This window comes from Rhinoraja longicauda, chromosome 5 (genome assembly GCF_053455715.1).
Source record: "Rhinoraja longicauda isolate Sanriku21f chromosome 5, sRhiLon1.1, whole genome shotgun sequence".
NCBI classification, from domain to species: Eukaryota; Metazoa; Chordata; class Chondrichthyes; order Rajiformes; family Arhynchobatidae; genus Rhinoraja; species Rhinoraja longicauda.
In genome coordinates, this window is record NC_135957.1 from 87,238,129 (window position 1) to 87,256,043 (window position 17,915).

Sequence of the window (17,915 nt, forward strand, 5' to 3'; positions counted from 1 at the left end):
CTTTCAAGCTTCTGTACCTTCTGCTGATGGGACCGGGGAAAAGAAGTAATGACTGGGGTGGGACGAGTCTTTGATTATGTTGGCTGCTTTTCCGAGGCAGCGTGAAGTGTAGATGGAGTCAGTGGTGGGGAGTGTGGTGTAGATGGAATCAGTGGTGGGGAGTGTGATGTAGATGGAGTCAGTGGTGGGGAGTGGGGTGTAGATTGAGTCAGTGGTGGGGAGTGTGATGTAGATGGAGTCAGTGGTGGGGTGTGGGGTGTAGATGGAGTCAGTGGTGGGGAGTGTGATGTAGATGGAGTCAGTGGTGGGGTGTGTGCTGTAGATGGAGTCAGTGGTGGGGAGTGTGATGTAGATGGAGTCAGTGGTGGGGTGTGGGGTGTAGATGGAGTTGGGGAGTGTGGTGTAGATGGAGTCAGTGGTGGGGAGTGTGGTGTGTGAAGTGTAGATGGAGTTAGTGGTGGGGAGTGTGGTGTAGATGGAGTCAGTGGTGGGGAGTGTGGTGTAGATGGAGTCAGTGGTGGGGTGTGTGCTGTAGATGGAGTCAGTGGTGGGGAGTGGGGTGTAGATGGAGTCAGTGGTGGGGAGTGGGGTGTAGATTGAGTCAGTGGTGGGGTGTGTGCTGTAGATGGAGTCAGTGGTGGGGAGTGGGGTGTAGATTGAGTCAGTGGTGGGGAGTGGGGTGTAGATGGAGTTGGGGAGTGGGGTGTAGATGGAGTCAGTGGTGGGGAGTGTGGTGTAGATGGAGTCAGTGGTGGGGTGTGTGCTGTAGATGGAGTCAGTGGTGGGGTGTGTGCTGTAGATGGAGTCAGTGGTGGGGAGTGGGGTGTAGATTGAGTGGTGGGGAGTGGGGTGTAGATGGAGTCAGTGGTGGGGAGTGGGGTGTAGATTGAGTCAGTGGTGGGGAGTGGGGTGTAGATTGAGTCAGTGGTGGGGAGTGGGGTGTAGATTGAGTCAGTGGTGGGGAGTGTGATGTAGATGGAGTCAGTGGTGGGGAGTGTGATGTAGATGGAGTCAGTGGTGGGGTGTAGATGGAGTTGGGGAGTGGTGTAGATGGAGTCAGTGGTGGGGAGTGGTGTGTGAAGTGTAGATGGAGTCAGTGGTGGGGAGTGTGGTGTAGATGGAGTCAGTGGTGGGGAGTGGGGTGTAGATTGAGTCAGTGGTGGGGAGTGGGGTGTAGATGGAGTCAGTGGTGGGGTGTAGATTGAGTCAGTGGTGGGGAGTGTGGTGTAGATGCAGTCAGTGGTGGGGAGTGTGATGTAGATGGAGTCAGTGGTGGGGAGTGGGGTGTAGATTGAGTCAGTGGTGTGGAGTGTGGTGTAGATGGAGTCAGTGGTGGGGTGTGGGGTGTAGATGGAGTTGGGGAGTGTGGTGTAGATGGAGTCAGTGGTGGGGAGTGTGGTGTGTGAAGTGTAGATGGTGTCAGTGGTGGGGAGTGTGGTGTAGATGGAATCTGGTGGGGAGTGGTGTGTGAAGTGTAGATGGAGTGAGTCAGTGGTGGAGAGTGTGGTGTAGATGGAGTCAGTGGTGGGGAGTCTGGTGTGTGTGATGTGTTCTGTGAATAATTTCACTCTGCGCTCCTACTGCGGTGTTAAGGGGTGCCTGCCCTGAGAAATTCATTTCATTAACAGATCTTTTAAGCCTTCAGTTTTCACTGGACCTTGGTACACTGGCAATAATAAACCTAAGGCTTCTCCTGATTCTGTTCTAAGACAGGGAGTGAGACTCTACAGTAATAATTAATATGCAACATATGAAGGTAACACGTTGAGCTGAAATCAGATCAAATGAATAGCCGCACAGTAGCGCAACAGTAGAGCTGCTGCCTCACCCCGACAAATGCCCGGTTTGATCCTGTCCTCGGGTGCTGTCTGTGTGGCATTTGTACGTTCTTCCCATGACTGCATAGGTTTCTTACGGGTGCTCCGGTTTCCTCCCACATCCTAAAGACGTGCTGGTTTGTAGGTTAATTGGCTTCTGCAAATTGTCCCCGGTGTGTAGGATAGAACTAGTGTACGGGTGATCACTGGACAGCGCAGACTCGGTGGGCTAAAGCGCCTGGTTCCACGTTGCATCTCTAAATTAAGTTTTCACTGTGTTTTGTTACTGTTGTGTCAAGTCAAGTTTATTGTCATATGCAGATGTAGGATGTGGTACAGGTACAAAAAAAATCTTGCTTATAGCAGCATCACAGGCACAAAAAATGAACCATAAATTATACATATATTACATAAATCTGACAAACAGAGCAAAATACAATTAGAAAACAAGTCTCCTTAGTCCAAGAGGTGGTCTGTAAGAAGGGTCTTGTTCCGAAATGTCACCCACTCCTTCCCTCCAGAGATGCTGCCTGTCCCACTGAGTTACTCCAGCATTTTGTGTCTATCTTCGGTGTAAACCAGCACATGCAGTTCCTTCCTACTGCAGTTGCAGGTGGTCCATAGTGTTCCGTTATGCTGCAGGGTTAGGGTTGTGTACATTGGTTCAAGAACCTGGTGATTTAGTTCAGAGATACAGCATGGAAACAGGCCCTTCGGCCCACCAAGTCCACGTCGACCATCGATCACCCGTCCACACTAGTTTTTGGAATATGGCAGGAAAGAGGAGCACCTGGAGAAAACCCACGTGGCCATTGGGAGAACGTACAATCTCTGTACAGACAGCACCCGTAGTCAGGATCGAACCCGGGTCTTTGTGCTGTAAGGCAGCAACTCTACTGCTGCCCCATCGTAGGAAAATAATTGTTCCTGTACCTGTTTGTGTGGGACTTCAGGCTTCTGTACCTCCTGCCCGACGGTAGCAGTGACAAGAGGGCACGGCCTGGATAGTGGGGATCCTAACCAATAAATGCTGCCTTCTTGAGGCAGCACTTCATGTAAATGGTTTTGATGGAGGGGAGGGCTGTGCACATGATGGATCAGGCTGAGTCCACCACTCTGCAGCCTCGTGTTACTGTGCATTGGAGTTGCCATACTAGGCCGTGGTGCAATCAGTCAAGATACTTTCTGCAGAACATCTGAAGTTGCAATGTTTTTACATCAAAAAAGCTCCAAAGCATTAAGCCATTGTTTTTGCTATTGGTAATGAGGGAAAAACATTTAGAACAAAAACGCAAGTTGTGGACTGGATGGTGGTGCATAACCTCTATAGAGCTTAGGGTGTGATGTTCCACTTCAGTGGTTCTGCAGTGCTTGGAACAGAGTGTACAATTCTAATCAGCACTCCGCAGAAGGGATATATATTCAGCATGCAGAGACAATCAACAAAACTGATGCCAAGGGTGGAGAAGATAAGCCATGAGGGAAGATTAAGGAAGCTTATATTTTACAGTCTGGCACGAGTGATCCCAGTGAGGGTTTAATTATTCATTCACATAATGTGGACAACAAATGCAAGTGTTTATTCCTCTTCCCATTCCCATACTGACCTCTCTTCCCCATTCCCCTACTGACCTCCCCCATCCATCTCCATACTGATCTCCTCTTCCCATTCTCATGCCGATATCTCTCTTTCCCTTTCCCAGACCGACATATTCCCACACATTCCCATATTGACTTCTTCCCATTCCCATACTGACCTCCCCATTCCCATACTGACCTCCCCATCCCATTTTCATACTGATATCTCCCATTCTCATACTGACCTCCTTCCATTTCCATATTGACCTCCCCTCCCCATTCCCACACTGACCTCCCCTCCCTATACCCATACTGACCTCCCCTCCCCATTCCCACACTGACCTCCCCATTCCCACACTGACCTCCCCTCCCCATTCCCATACTGACCTCCCCTCCCTATTCCCATACTGACCTCCCCTCCCCATTCCCATACTGACCTCCCCATTCCCACACTGACCTCCCCTCCCTATTCCCATACTGACCTCCCCATCTCATTCCCATACTGACCTCCCCATTCCCATACTGACCTCCCCATTCCCACACTGACCTCCCCTCCCTATTCCCATACTGACCTCCCCATCTCATTCCCATACTGACCTCCCCATTCCCATACTGACCTCCCCATTCCCACACTGACCTCCCCTCCCCATTCCCATACTGACCTCCCCATCTCATTCCCATACTGACCTCCCATCAACATTCCCATACTGACCTCCCCATCCCCATGCTGACCCATCCATATTCCCATACTGACCTCCCCATCCCATTCCCATACTGACCTCCCCATTCTCATACTGACCTCCCCATTCCCATACTGACCTTGCCATTCCCATACTGACCTCCCCATTCCCATACTGACCTCCCCATTCCCACACTGACCTCCCCATTCCCATACTGACCTCCCCATCTCATTCCCATACTGACCTCCCATCAACATTCCCATACTGACCTCCCCATCCCCACGCTGACCCATCCATATTCCCATACTGACCTCCCCATCCCATTCCCATACTGGCCTCCCCTGTCCATATTCCCATACTGACCTCCCCATCCCATTCCCATACTGACCTCCCCATCCCCACACTGACCTCCCGTCCATATTCCCATACTGACCTCCCCATCCCATTCCGACCTCCCCATCCCATACTGACCTCCCTATTCCCACACTGACCTCCCCATCCCATTCCCATACTGACCTCCCCATCCCCACACTGACCCCTTCCTATTCCCACATTGACCTCCCCTTTCCCATAGTGACGTCTTCCTCCCATTCACACACCTCCCATTGCACATTGATGCAATCACAAAGAAAGCCCATCAATGCCACTACTTCCTGGAAACATTGAGGAGATTGGGTATGTCAACGTATACTCTCTTCTACAGGTGTACGGTAGAGAGCATATTGACTGGTTGCATCATGGTCTAGTTTGGCATCTCGAACACTGAGGAACGAAGAAGATTGCAAAAAGTGGTGAACACTGTCCGATCCTTCACAGGTACTGACCTCCCCACCCTACAAGAGTCGCTGCCTCAAAAAGGCAGCCAATATTATCAGAGATCCACACCTAGCGTAGGATCACTAGGTTAATTCCCGGAATGGCGGGACTGTCGTATGTTGAAAGGCTGGAGCAATTAGGCTTGTATACACTGGAATTTAGAAGGATGAGGGGGGATCTTATTGAAACATATAAGATAATTAGGGGATTGGACACATTAGAGGCAGGAAACATGTTCCCAATGTTGGGGGAGTCCAGAACAAGGGGCCACAGTTTAAGAATAAGGGGTAGGCCATTTAGAACGGAGATGAGGAAGAACTTTTTCAGTCAGAGAGTGGTGAAGGTGTGGAATTCTCTGCCTCAGAAGGCAGTGGAGGCCAGTTCGTTGGATGCTTTCAAGAGAGAGCTGGATAGAGCTCTTAAGGATAGCGGAGTGAGGGGGTATGGGGAGAAGGCAGGAACGGGGTACTGATTGAGAGTGATCAGCCATGATCGCATTGAATGGCGGTGCTGGCTCGAAGGGCTGAATGGCCTACTCCTGCACCTATTGTCTATTGTCTATTGTCACCCAGCCCATGCTCTTATTTCACTCCTGCCATTGGGAAGTAGGTATAGGAGCCTGAAAACATGCCGAGGTTCTGAAGCAGCTTCTTCCCAACAATCAGGCACAGTGGTCAGCACAGTGGCACAGCAGTAGAGTTGCTGCCTTACAGCGCCAGAGACCCGGTTTTGATACTAACTACTGGTGCTTGTCTGTACGGAGTTTGTACATTCTCCCCGTGACCTACGTGGGTTTTCTCCAGGAGCTCCTGTTTCCTCCAACACTCCAAAGACGTACAGGTTTGTGGCTTAATTGATTTGATATAATTGTAAATTGTCCCTCGTGTGTGTATGATAGTGTTAATGTGCAGGGATCGCTGGTCGTGTAGACTTGGTGGGCTGAAGGGCCTGTTTCCGTGTTGTATCTAAACTAAACCAGACCATCAGGCCATTATTGACTACCAAATAGGCTCCGAACTGCATAGACTTTACATATGACATGAACATATGCAGGGAATGGATCACAACCAGGCAGCGGAGATTAGTTTAACTTGGCATCTTGTTCAGCACAAACATTGTGGGCCGAAGGGCCTGTTCCTGTGCTGTACTGTTCTATGAAGCTGAGGCTAGGTGAGCATGATCTCAGAGACTGAAGCATTAGCGGAAATGACCATTTCCTCTCTTGGGAAAGCTGCCGCTGAATGTTAAAGACAAGTTAATCAGTTCGAGTTAAAGAGACAGCTGGTTTCCACAGGGGAGAAATTAAAGTGACCAAATAGTAATTTGTTCATCTGCTGAGCTGGAATTAATTCATTGATAGAACCGTTTGCAAATACCATTTTACAAACTGGGTCTTGCTGCAAGTGTTGTGTCTACTCGTTCAGCACTGCCTTTGGTGAGCGATGTCTCTCAGAGAGTAGGTATTGGATAAGTGAAAACTTATTAGTTTCAATTGCCAAACAACTATTTTTCCCTATTCTATTAGTTTGTACATACAACATAGAAACAAGCCCTTCAGCCCACTGGGTCCATGCAACACTGAGTACATACAACATAGAAACAAGCCCTTCAGCCCACTGAGTCCATGCAACACTGAGTACATACAACATAGAAACAAGCCCTTCAGCCCACTGAGTCCATGCAACACTGAGTACATACAACATAGAAACAAGCCCTTCAGCCCACTGGGTCCATGCCGACCCTCAATCACCTGTTCACACTAATTCTATTTTATTTTATTTTATCATTCACTCCCTACACACTCGGGGCAATTTACAGAGGGCCAATTAACCCACACGTCTCTGGGATGTGGGAGGAAACTGGAGCACCTGGAGGAAACCCACGCAGTCACATGGAGATCGTACAAACTCCACACAGCCAAACTGGGGTCTGGCATTGTGAGGCAGCAACTCTACTAGCTGCGCCACTGTGACGCTCTTAGAGAAAGTGAACATTGGTCTGCTAACAGAGACCTACCAGCTTTAACTATACAGAGCCTTTATACCGATCAGCCAAAACATTATGACCACTGACAGGCAGTAGACCTTCTGTTGGTTCGGACCAGACGGGATAGCCTCCGTTGCCCTCACGCAACGATGAGCCTTGGGTGCCCAACACCCTGTCTGTTGCCGGTTTGTGGTTTGTCCCTCCTCGGACCACTGTCGGTCGGTACTCACCACTGTTGACCGGAAGCACCCCACAAGCCTTGTCGTTCCAGAGATGCTCTGACCCAGTCGTCTGGCCATAACAATTTGGCCCTTGTCAAAGTCGCTCAGGTCTTTACTCCTGCCCATTTCTCCTGCATCCAACACATCAACTTCAAGAACAGACTGTTCACTTGCTGCCTAATATATCCCACCCCTTGACAGGTGCCATTGTAACAAGACAGTCGATGTTATTCACTTCACCTGTCAATGGTCGTAATGGTTTGGCTGATTGGTGTAATTACGACTTTTAAAAGACATTTGAACAGATGTATGGATGGTGTTTAAAGGACGTGGGTCAAATGCAGGTAAATGGGACTGGCCCATTGGTATGGCAAATGGGTATGTCAACTTGATTGGCATGGACAAAATGGTCCGAAGGTCCTGTTTCCATACTGTACAACTCTGCGACTCTATGATGACGTACATGCCCTTGAAAAATGGCAGTAAGCTACCCTAGACCCCTGCAGTCCTTCAGATGCTTATTAGATCTTTATGCAGCAGGTTGAAATCAATAAATAGCTTGCTGAGATATGGTAGTTAAGATTGAAGCACACTGCTGTGTATGTGAAGTCAAACACAGTCTGCACTGGGTAAGGATGACAGATGGTATTACACAGGAACTTGCTTCAGTTGATAGGAGCAGGTTGTTTGTGGGAAAAGGGACGGACGGAAATTGGGATGCTTTTAAAAGTGTGATGACAAGATCTCAGGGCATGCATGTTCTGGTTAGGGTGAAGAGCTAGACAGGTCGGTGAAGGAAAGGTTGGATGATGAGAGAAATTGAGGCTGGTGTAAATCTTGGGCATGGGCAAGTTGGGCTGAAGGGATTGTTTCCATGCTGTGTGACTCTAGTTCATTACCTGAAGATCATCAACCAAAAGGTTTTATGACAATTTGCCAATCTCAACCATTATTGATATCGTATCTCCGAAAAAATATCCAGGTTTATTTACCAAAATGGATTTAAATCTCTCGATTTGTTTAGTGGGATTTGATCCCACTTTTTTATTTAAACCTTTGGATTAGTCTCGTAATTTAACCATTATGTTACAATTCAAACTCCAAACAAGCTTTAGGTTTGGCGTTGAACTTTATTCGAATAATCAGTGCTAAGTGACCTGAGTTTATACAACAATATCCCATCAGATAATTGAATTATTAATCGTGTTTTTATTTGGCTGTCTATTTCAGAAGCCGGTTGGCTCAGTTACATGAACACTTCCTGACGTGAGGTTTGAGATTGTCACATACCAACTGGTACTCCTGCGTTCATCAGCTAAATCAGGGGATGAATGATTTAAGGTCTATCAGAATAAATAAGTAATGAATGAGTATAATGAGGGCAACCAGTGTTAAATATCAGAGATGGTGAACGCAGGTGAGAGACCAAGTACAATGCATTGCTGAAGTGAGAGAGAGGAAAGCGGAGGCAAGGATGATGAGGGAGAGAGAAGGGAAGAGGACTGGAATGGCAACTTCCAGACTTTTCCAATAAATTCTTTTCTAACTGCCATTATTACACAGGGAGTCGGAGTGAACTTACGCAGACCCAACGGAACGGATCTTCCAGTCGTTTTTCCAGTTTAGTTATTTATTGAAGTAGTTGTACAAACAAGGAGATGAACATACCGGGCTATGCTTATTTTGCATACAAGTCGTAGCTGGCTGCTCTGTCCATGGTCTGCTCCCAGGTCTCGGGCCTTTCCAGTCGATGGTCTGTCCAGGTCTGGTCGCAGGTCTGGTAAGAACTGTATATTCCCCCTCCCTGTATCTGACCGCTCCCTGTCCCTTATGCCCATATATATATATATATATATACACACCACCCTGTTCATCTAACGACCACCCCCGTGTCCAAAATATATCTAGACAAAATAATATAATATGCCAACAGTAGCTAGCCTAAACATAAATGGCTCCTACAAGGACAACTCAGAGAAGTCCTGTTTGGAATCAGCTCCCAGAGGAAGCTGTAGAAGCAGATACAATTACCACTTTTAAAAGACACTTGACAGATATATCAATAGGAAACATGTAGATGGATATGGGTAGTCAAATCTGACTAGCCCTCTGTGCTAACTTGGTGGGCATTGACAAGGTGGGCCAAAGGGCCTGTTTCCATGCTGCATGGTTCTGTATGACTATGGCAGACGTTAGATAGTTTTCAAACATGCTAACCATACCTCATAACTCATCCAAATCATTCATATTGATAACAAAGAGCAATGGACCCAGCACCGAGTCCTGAGGCATCAGATAGTACACGTAGGAAAGAACTGCAGATGCTGGTTTAAATCGAAGGTAGACACAAAATGCTGGAGTACAGTAAGTAACTCAGCGGGACAGGCAGCATCTCTGGAGAGAGGGAATGGGCGACATTTCGGGTCGAGACCCTGCTTCAGACTGAAGAAGGGTCTCGACATGAAACGTCACCCATTCCTTCTCTCCAGAGATGCTGCCTGTCCCGCTGAGTTATTCCGGCATTTTGTGTCTACCTTCGCATCAGATAGTACTATCTATCTGATTGGATAGCCTGCAAAACAAAGCTTTTCACTGTCCCTCGGTACACGTGACAATAATAAACCTGAACCTGAATCTAAACCTAATCCTACGTTAACGCCAACATCAAAAGAGTCAAGAGCATTGAATTGTCATATGTACCTGTAACGGAGCAGTGACAGTCTTACTTCTTGTAGCTTTACAGGCCTGTTAACGCAATAATGCACAGAAAAATATATAATAATTAATAATACAATCAATTAATAATCAGTAATACCAGATACAGACCATAAGAATGCAAATCTGAAGTACGTAGTACAACCAAAACAAAGTCCATTGGAGATCTTCGCCGAGGTAGGGTTATGTGCAATTATAACTATAGATATAATTATCACTTTTAAAATATGTTTGGTCACATATTTTGACAAGAAGGGTTTAGAGGGCTACGGGCCAAATGCAGGCAAATGGGACTAGCCCAATGTGCCAACTTGGTCGTTGGGCCGAAGGGCCTGTTTCCGTGCTGTACCGCTCTCTGACTCAATGACAAACACACAAAATGGCATATTCAGGCAGTGAGGAAGATTACTCATGGAGACATTGTCAATACAGCACAGAAACAGGCCTTTCAGCCCAACGTGTCCATGCCAAGATTCCCCATCTAAACTAGTCCCATTTGCCTGCACCTGACCCATATCCCTCTATGCCTTTCCTCTCCATATACCTGTCCAAGTGCATTGTGAATATTGTCTAGTACCTGCCCATAGCAGAAGCGTCAACGTCGCGGGGCAGGAAACTGGAAGTGTCCCGAGCTAATTCTGCTACCACCATCATCTATTGTACAAGTGATGGCTCCCACTGATTGTCGCCGGAAGCTTGCGTCCTTTTCAGGACGGACGATGACAGTGATGTAACATTTGAATAGATGATGGACATGAAAGAAGAAGTATAAGAAAATAACTGCAGATGCTGGTACAAATCGATTTATTCACAAAATGCTGGAGTAACTCAGCAGGTCAGGCAGCATCTCGGGAGAGAAGGAATGGGTGACGTTTCGGGTCGAGACCCTTCTTCAGTCTGACCTGCTGAGTTACTCCAGCATTTTGTGAATAAAATGAAAGAAGAAGTACCTGCCTCAACTATCTCCACTGGTAGCTCGTTCCATACACCCACTACACATCATCTGAGACAGAGATGAGAATGAGAGAAATCTATATAATAGAGACACAAGGAACAACAGATGCCAAGACTAGAGCAAAATACAAAGTGCTGTAATAACTCAATGGGTTGTGGAAGGGATGGGCAGACAGCATTTTGGATTGGGTCGGAACCCTACTTCAGACTCTTCAGAATCTACATCATTCCCCCCCCCCCCACCCCAGGTATGAAGATTTGCAGTAAACAGAAGGAATGCACATTTGAAATGTCTTTGGAATACAGAGAGTTCTTGCACAGTATACCAACATCTACAGGGTGCAAATCTGTCAGTGTATGTAGAGACTGCATCCAAAGAGAGAAGTTTGTTATCCAGGGCTTTTTATACCCTCAGGACACCTCAAAACCATTCACAGTGAAACAACATTTTATAGCATAATTGCTGTTGTAAAACGCAAGTGTCAGCTTGCATGCAGCAAGATTCCCCCGAGCAGCAGTGGGGATACATTACAGCCTCGCTGAAGATGTTTGAAGGATGAATGTTGGCAAGTCCAGATGTAGGTCTACTTTGCTCTGGTCCAAACCCTCTTGTTGCATCTGCTTCATAGAAACGTAGAAAATATGTGCAGGAGGAGGCCAGTTGGCCCTTCGAGCCAGCACCGCCATTCATTGTGATCATGGCTGATCATCCACAATCAGTAACCCGTGCCTGCCTTCTCCCCATATCCCTTGATTCCGCTAGCCCCTAGAGCTCTATCTAACTCTCTTTTAAATTCATCCAGTGAATTGGCCTCCACTGCCTTCTGTGGCAGATAATTCCACAAATTCACAACTCTCTGGGTGAAAAAGTTTCTTCTCGCCTCAGTTTTAAATGGCCTCCCCTTTATTCTTAGACTGTGGCCCCTGGTTCTGGACTCCCCCAACATTGGGAACATTTTTCCTGCATCTAGCTTGTCCAGTCCTTTTATAATTTTATACATCTCTATAAGATCCCCTCTCATGCTTCTAAATTCCAGTAAATACAAACCCAGTCTTTCCAATCTTCCCTCATATGACAGTCCCGGGGATTAACCTTATGAACTTACGCTGCACTGCCTCAATAGCAAGATGAAAAAGGAGAGGAAGGAGGTAGAGGGAGGTTGTGGGCCATGATTGGTGGTAGAAAGGACAATGATAGGGAGGACTTAACTTTGGATTTAGGGAGGACTTAACTTTAGTGTGGAAACAGGCCTTCAGCCCACCGAGTCTGTGCCGACCAGTGATCACCCCATATACTATCACTATCCTACACACTAGCAACAATTTACAGAAGCCAATTAACCTACAAACCCGCACATCTTTGGAGTGTGGGAGGAAACCCATGCAGTCACTGGGAGAACGTGCAGACTCCTTACAGACAGCACCCGTAGCCAGGTTCGAACCCGGGTCTCTGGCGCTGTGACCGAGAGCTGGGATAGGGATGAGACGATGGCTTATGGAAGAATGGATGGTGATCAGCAGAGCGAGCGGAGATTGGTGGGGGCTACGTGAGTGCAACAACAGCACTCCATTGGAGTTGCTTCACATGGAACATATAACAGTACAGCACAAGAATAGGCCTTTTGGCCCACAATGTCTGTGCTGAACATGATTCCAAGACCAAGTTATCTGCCTGCACATATTCCATATTCCTACATTCACCACATATCCATGTGCCTGTTCAAATGTCTTTTAAATTGCCATTATCATAATCTGCCTCCATCACTTCCCCTGGTAGCGTGTTCCACTCACCACTCTTTGTAAAAACATTGCCTCACACATCTTTAAACCTAGCCCCTCTCACCTTCAATTTATCTATATACTAAAACTCTCATTTGTTTGTTTGTTCCTGAACTACAGCCAAAACGGTACATGATAGCGCGACAATTTTAGGCCCACCTTACTCACCGTCATCCCTTTGGTGCTAATGGAAGGTTATATCGGTGTTATATTTTTTAAGTTATTCACATTTTAACGTTTAAATTTATCTCCTAGGGAGGGAGGGAGGGAGGGAGGGGGGGGAGATTAGGGGGGTTGAGGGGGATGGAGTGAGGGGAGAGGAGGGATGGGAGGAGGGGAGGGAGGGGGGAGGGAGGGGGTGGAGGGGAGGGGGATGGAGGGAGGGGAGGGGGTTGGAGGGAGGGTTAGGGGGGGTTGAGGGATGGGAGGAGGGGAGGGAAGGGGAGGGGGTAGAGTGAGGGGAGGGGAGGGAGATGGAGGGAAAGGGAGAAGGAGGGATAGAGGGAGCGGGGAGAGGGAGGGAGAGGGGGAGGGAGGGAGGGAGGGGGTAGAGGGGATGGGGAGGGGGAGGGGGGAGTGGGGGAGGAGAAGGTGCTGCACCAATGCAGGAGAGGTTTGGGCCCAACGGGTCCACTTGGTCTAGTATCCTCTAATTCTTACTCCACCTACACTGCCATTCACCATGTGTATTCCTCTCATGATTTTGTATACCTCTATAAGATCACCCCTCATCCTCATGCGCTCCAAGGAATAAAGCCCTAGCCTGCCCAACCTTTCCCTGTAGCTCAGGCTCTCAAGCCCTGGCAACATCCTCGTAAATTGTCTCTGCACACATTCCAGCTTCATGGCATCTTTCCTATAACATGGTGACTGATACTGAACACAATACTCTAAACGCAACCTCACCAACGTCATGTACAACTGTAACATAATATCCTAACTGCTATACTTAAGACTCTGACTAATGAAGACCTATGAGCCAAAAGCCTTTTTCACCTAAATGTGGTCAATTGCTGAACTTCCATAAGCTGGGATACTGCCCGATTCCCCATTGCGGACATTGGACTTTGTCTAGGGAAAAGGTGTGCTGCTATGCTGAGTCTATTCTGCACTCTGTATCTTTCCTTTGCCCCACCTTCTGTATGAGTTTAACTTGATCGTATTTATGTGTAGTATTTTCTGATCTGTTTCTGTTTTTATGTCTGACTGTCAAAGCAGCCACAGCCAGACATAAAAACAGCTTTTTCCCACGAGCAGTAGCTCTACTCAACAACCAAAAGTCTGTAGCCTCCTTTTGCTCTGGTATTTAATTTCATTCTTCACATGTTTAAATTATAATGTTTTATTTTTAATGTTTTATTGTTTTATGTTTTATTCTTAATTGTTTACTGTATGTTCATGTTGTTACTGGCGTGCAAAGCACCAAGGCACATTCCTTGTATGTGTACATACTTGGCCAATAAACTTATTCTATTCAATTCAATTCAATTCAATCTGAGTACATAGCTTGCAAAACAAAGTTTTTCATTGTACCTCGGTATACGTAACAATAATAAACATAAACCTTCACCTCAATGTAATCTATTACAAAGTAGTTTCCTGGGTATAATTGAATAAAGCTGTGAGATATCGAAACAAGGAACTGCAGATGCTGCTTTACAAATCAAGGCACAAAGTGCTGGAGTAACTCAGCGGGTCAGGCAGCATCTGTGGAGAACATGGATAGGTGACGTTTCACAGAGTGCTGGAGTAACTCAGCGGGTCAGGCAGCATCTCTGGAGAACATAGACAAGTGATATTTTGGATTGGGACCCTTCTGCAGTCTGATTTTGTGGGGGAGGGGAGGAAAGAAAGCTGGAAGATAGGGGGGAGCAGGCCAGAGCCTTGCAGGTCGTAGGTGAACAGGCGAGGGGGAGTTTTTCTTAGGATAGGTCAATACAGGGACTGGGATTGATTGGCAGATGATTGGATGTATTGGCAGAAGGTGTGAGACAAGTGGATGAAAGTGTTGTGATATCATCCGTAATGTCATGGGATTTATCTTCTCTATCTCTTTTCCATGGAGTATAGGAGGATGAGGGGAGATCTTACAGAGGTGTACAAAATCATGAGAGGAATAGATCGGGTAGATGCACAGAGTCTCTTGCCCAGAGTAGGGGAATCGAGGACCAGAGGACATAGGTTCAAGGTAAAGGAAAAAAGATTTAATAGAAATCCGAGGGGTAACATTTTCACATAGAGAGTGGTGGGTGTATGAAACAAGCTGCCAGAGGAGGTAGTTGAAGCTGGGACTATCCCATCGTTTAAGAAGCAGTTGAACAGGTACATGGATAGGACAGGTTTGGAGGGTTATAGACCAAGCGCAGGCAGGTGGGACTAGGGTAGCTGGGACTTTGTTGGCCGGTGTGGGCGAGTTGGGCCGAAGGGCCTGTTTCCTCACTGTATCACTCTATGACTCTAGGACTCTATGATTTAGTTGTAGCAATGAATGAATCAAAATTGTGTAGTAGGAGGGTTGCGCATGCTGAAGTCTTCCAAGTTTCTTGCCTGAGCATTTACTGGCACTGATGGCACTAATGAAGGATTATACAGGCCAAATTATGTGGTAGAAATGACATAGTATTTGTCAGACCTGTTGAAAGATGTTTACGCTGTTTCTATCCCTACTAATGCCTGCTGAGCATTTCCAGCATATTTTGATTTTACTAAGTAGAGAAAAATGTAATTTTCAATGAAAGAGATTGTTTTGTTTATTTTTTTCATATTCCACAGTGCTTAAAGGTCAACATGAAAGTGATTTTTTTTTCTTCTGTTTGGATTTATAACTAGTCTTTGAAGAAGAACATTTCATCTTTAAGAGACATTGGGACAGGTATGTTTGATATTCTATTCTATATTCTAATAATCTAATTGTTATTGAGGGAGTGCAGCGTAGGTTCACCAGGTTAATTCCTGGGATGGCGGGACTGACATATGATGAAAGAATGGGTCGACTGGGCTTGCATTCACTGCGATTTAGAAGGATGAGAGGGGATCTTATAGAAACATGTAAAGTTCTTAAGGGATTGGACAGGCAAGATGCAGGAAAAATGTTCCTAATGTTGGGGGAGTCCAAAACCAGGGGTCACAGTTTAAGAATAAAGGGTAGGCCATTTAGAACTGAGATGAGGAAAAACTTTTTTCACCCAGAGAGTTGTGAATCTGTGGAATTCTCTGCCACAGAAGCCAATGGAGGCCAATTCACTGGATGTTTTCAAGAGAGAGTTAGATTTAGCTCTTAGGGCTAAAGGAATCAAGGGATATGGGGAAAAAGCCAGAATGGGGTACTGATTTTGAATGATCAGCCCTGATCATATTGAATGGCAGCGCTGGCTCAGAGGGCCAAATGGCCTCCTCCTGCACCTATTTTTGTTTTGTTTCTAAGGGCCTCTCTCTGTGCTGTATGACTCTATGGCTCTAAGATATGAGTATCACAGGAAAGGCCAAAATTTATTATGCGCCTCCAATGGTCTTTGAGGGAGTAGCTGGTAGTGCCACTGCCTCACAGCACCAGAGACCCCGGTTCACCTATTTTCTGTTTCTATGTTTCTATATGAAAGGTTTAGAGGGATATGGGCAAACGTGAGTAAATGAGATGAGCTTAGAAGGCACATCTGGGTCTGCTTGGCCAAGTTGGGCCGAAGGGCCAGTTTCCGTGCTGTATGTCTCATGACTGAGAAAGTAATTTTCCTGAAAGTCAGGATTAGAATAAACGTATTTTCCAATCTAGAGTGGAATTAGAATTATGCATTATCTACCATTTTTCATAGGAAACTTCATCTGATCGTCCTCATCTAGTCCCTCCCCCCATAAAACGGGCGGCACGGTGGCACAGCGGGTAGAGCCATTGTCTCATAGCGCCAGAGACCCAGGTTTGATCCTGACTACAGGTGCTGTCTGTATGGAGTTTGCAAGTTCTCCCTGTGACCGTGTAGGTTTCCTCCGAGTGCTCCGGTTTCCCCCCACATCTCAATGACGTGTGGGTTTGTAGGATAATTGGCCCACTGCAAGCTGTCCCTAGTGTAAAGGGAGTGGATGAGAAAGTGGAATAACGTAGAACTAGTGTGAACAGGCATTTGATGGTCAGTGTAGACCTGGTGGGCCAAAGCGCCTGTTTCCACACTGTATCGTTCTGTCAATCAATCGAACAATCAAACAATAAATGGAAAACTCGGACGACATCTGTAATCCATGCTGTATCTGAAACTAAAACTAAACTGAAAGCTAAATGTGTGCAGCACAACAGAGCTGGAAACCATGAAAAATCAATGCTCACATTTTGTTTTAGTCTGAGATCAAAAGAAATTGGAGACTGAAAATGGAATCTAGATTCTATCTTTACAGCAACCTCCAGTAGCTGCAGCTTTGTTACATTGCCAAGAAACCAACAAAATGCTGCATAAATTAATATTAAACATAGCTTACATCAGCAGATTGCAAATTCGTGTGTTCTGTTAAACAGGTTTCATTGTTACATTATGAAAGTTATTTACAAAATACGTTTGTTTTTGCATATCATGGAGATAGGATTATAGTGGGGCTGTGGCAAGAGTGAAATAGTGAAGACCACTAACTTTGGATTCAGTAGCAGTCTTGCCTGTGCATTGATGCGGTTTACATTGAGTTTCAGTGCATGTCACAGTCGAACAATGCTTTTAATATTCACATTCTCATGGCTTATCTGTTGTGTGGAACAAACAATAGTCCACAGGAGAAAAAAGGAACTGCAGATGCTGGAATCATGAACAGAATACAAAGTGCTGGAGTCACTCAGTGGGTCAGACAGCATCTCAAGAGGACATGGTTAGGTGATGTTTTGGGTCGGGACCCAAATGTGTGCAATCATGCACAAAGTCTTGTACCCTAGAGTCATAGTCATAGAGTCTTACAGCATGGAAACAGGTACTTTGGCCCAGTTTGCCCACACCACAGCATGTCCCATCTACACTCGTCCCACCTGCCTGCGTTTGACCCATGTCCTTCGCATATTCACATATAACTGTACATTGAATGAATGAATGAATGAATGAATGAATAAGTTTATTGGCCAAGTATGTGCATATACAAGGAATGTGCCTTGGTGCTCCGCTCACAAATGACAACACAAACATACAGTTAACAATTAAGAATAAAGCATAACACATCAAAACAATAAGGATACAGCATTACAATTACAGTCTAAACATGTGGGTGAAAATAAACCAGAGCAAAAAAGAGACTACAGACTTTGGTTATTGAGTAGAACTGGTTATTGGTACATGTGACAATAAAAGACCTTTGAAAGCTTTAAACCTGTCCAAATGTTTCTTAAACATTTCTAGGGTAGATCA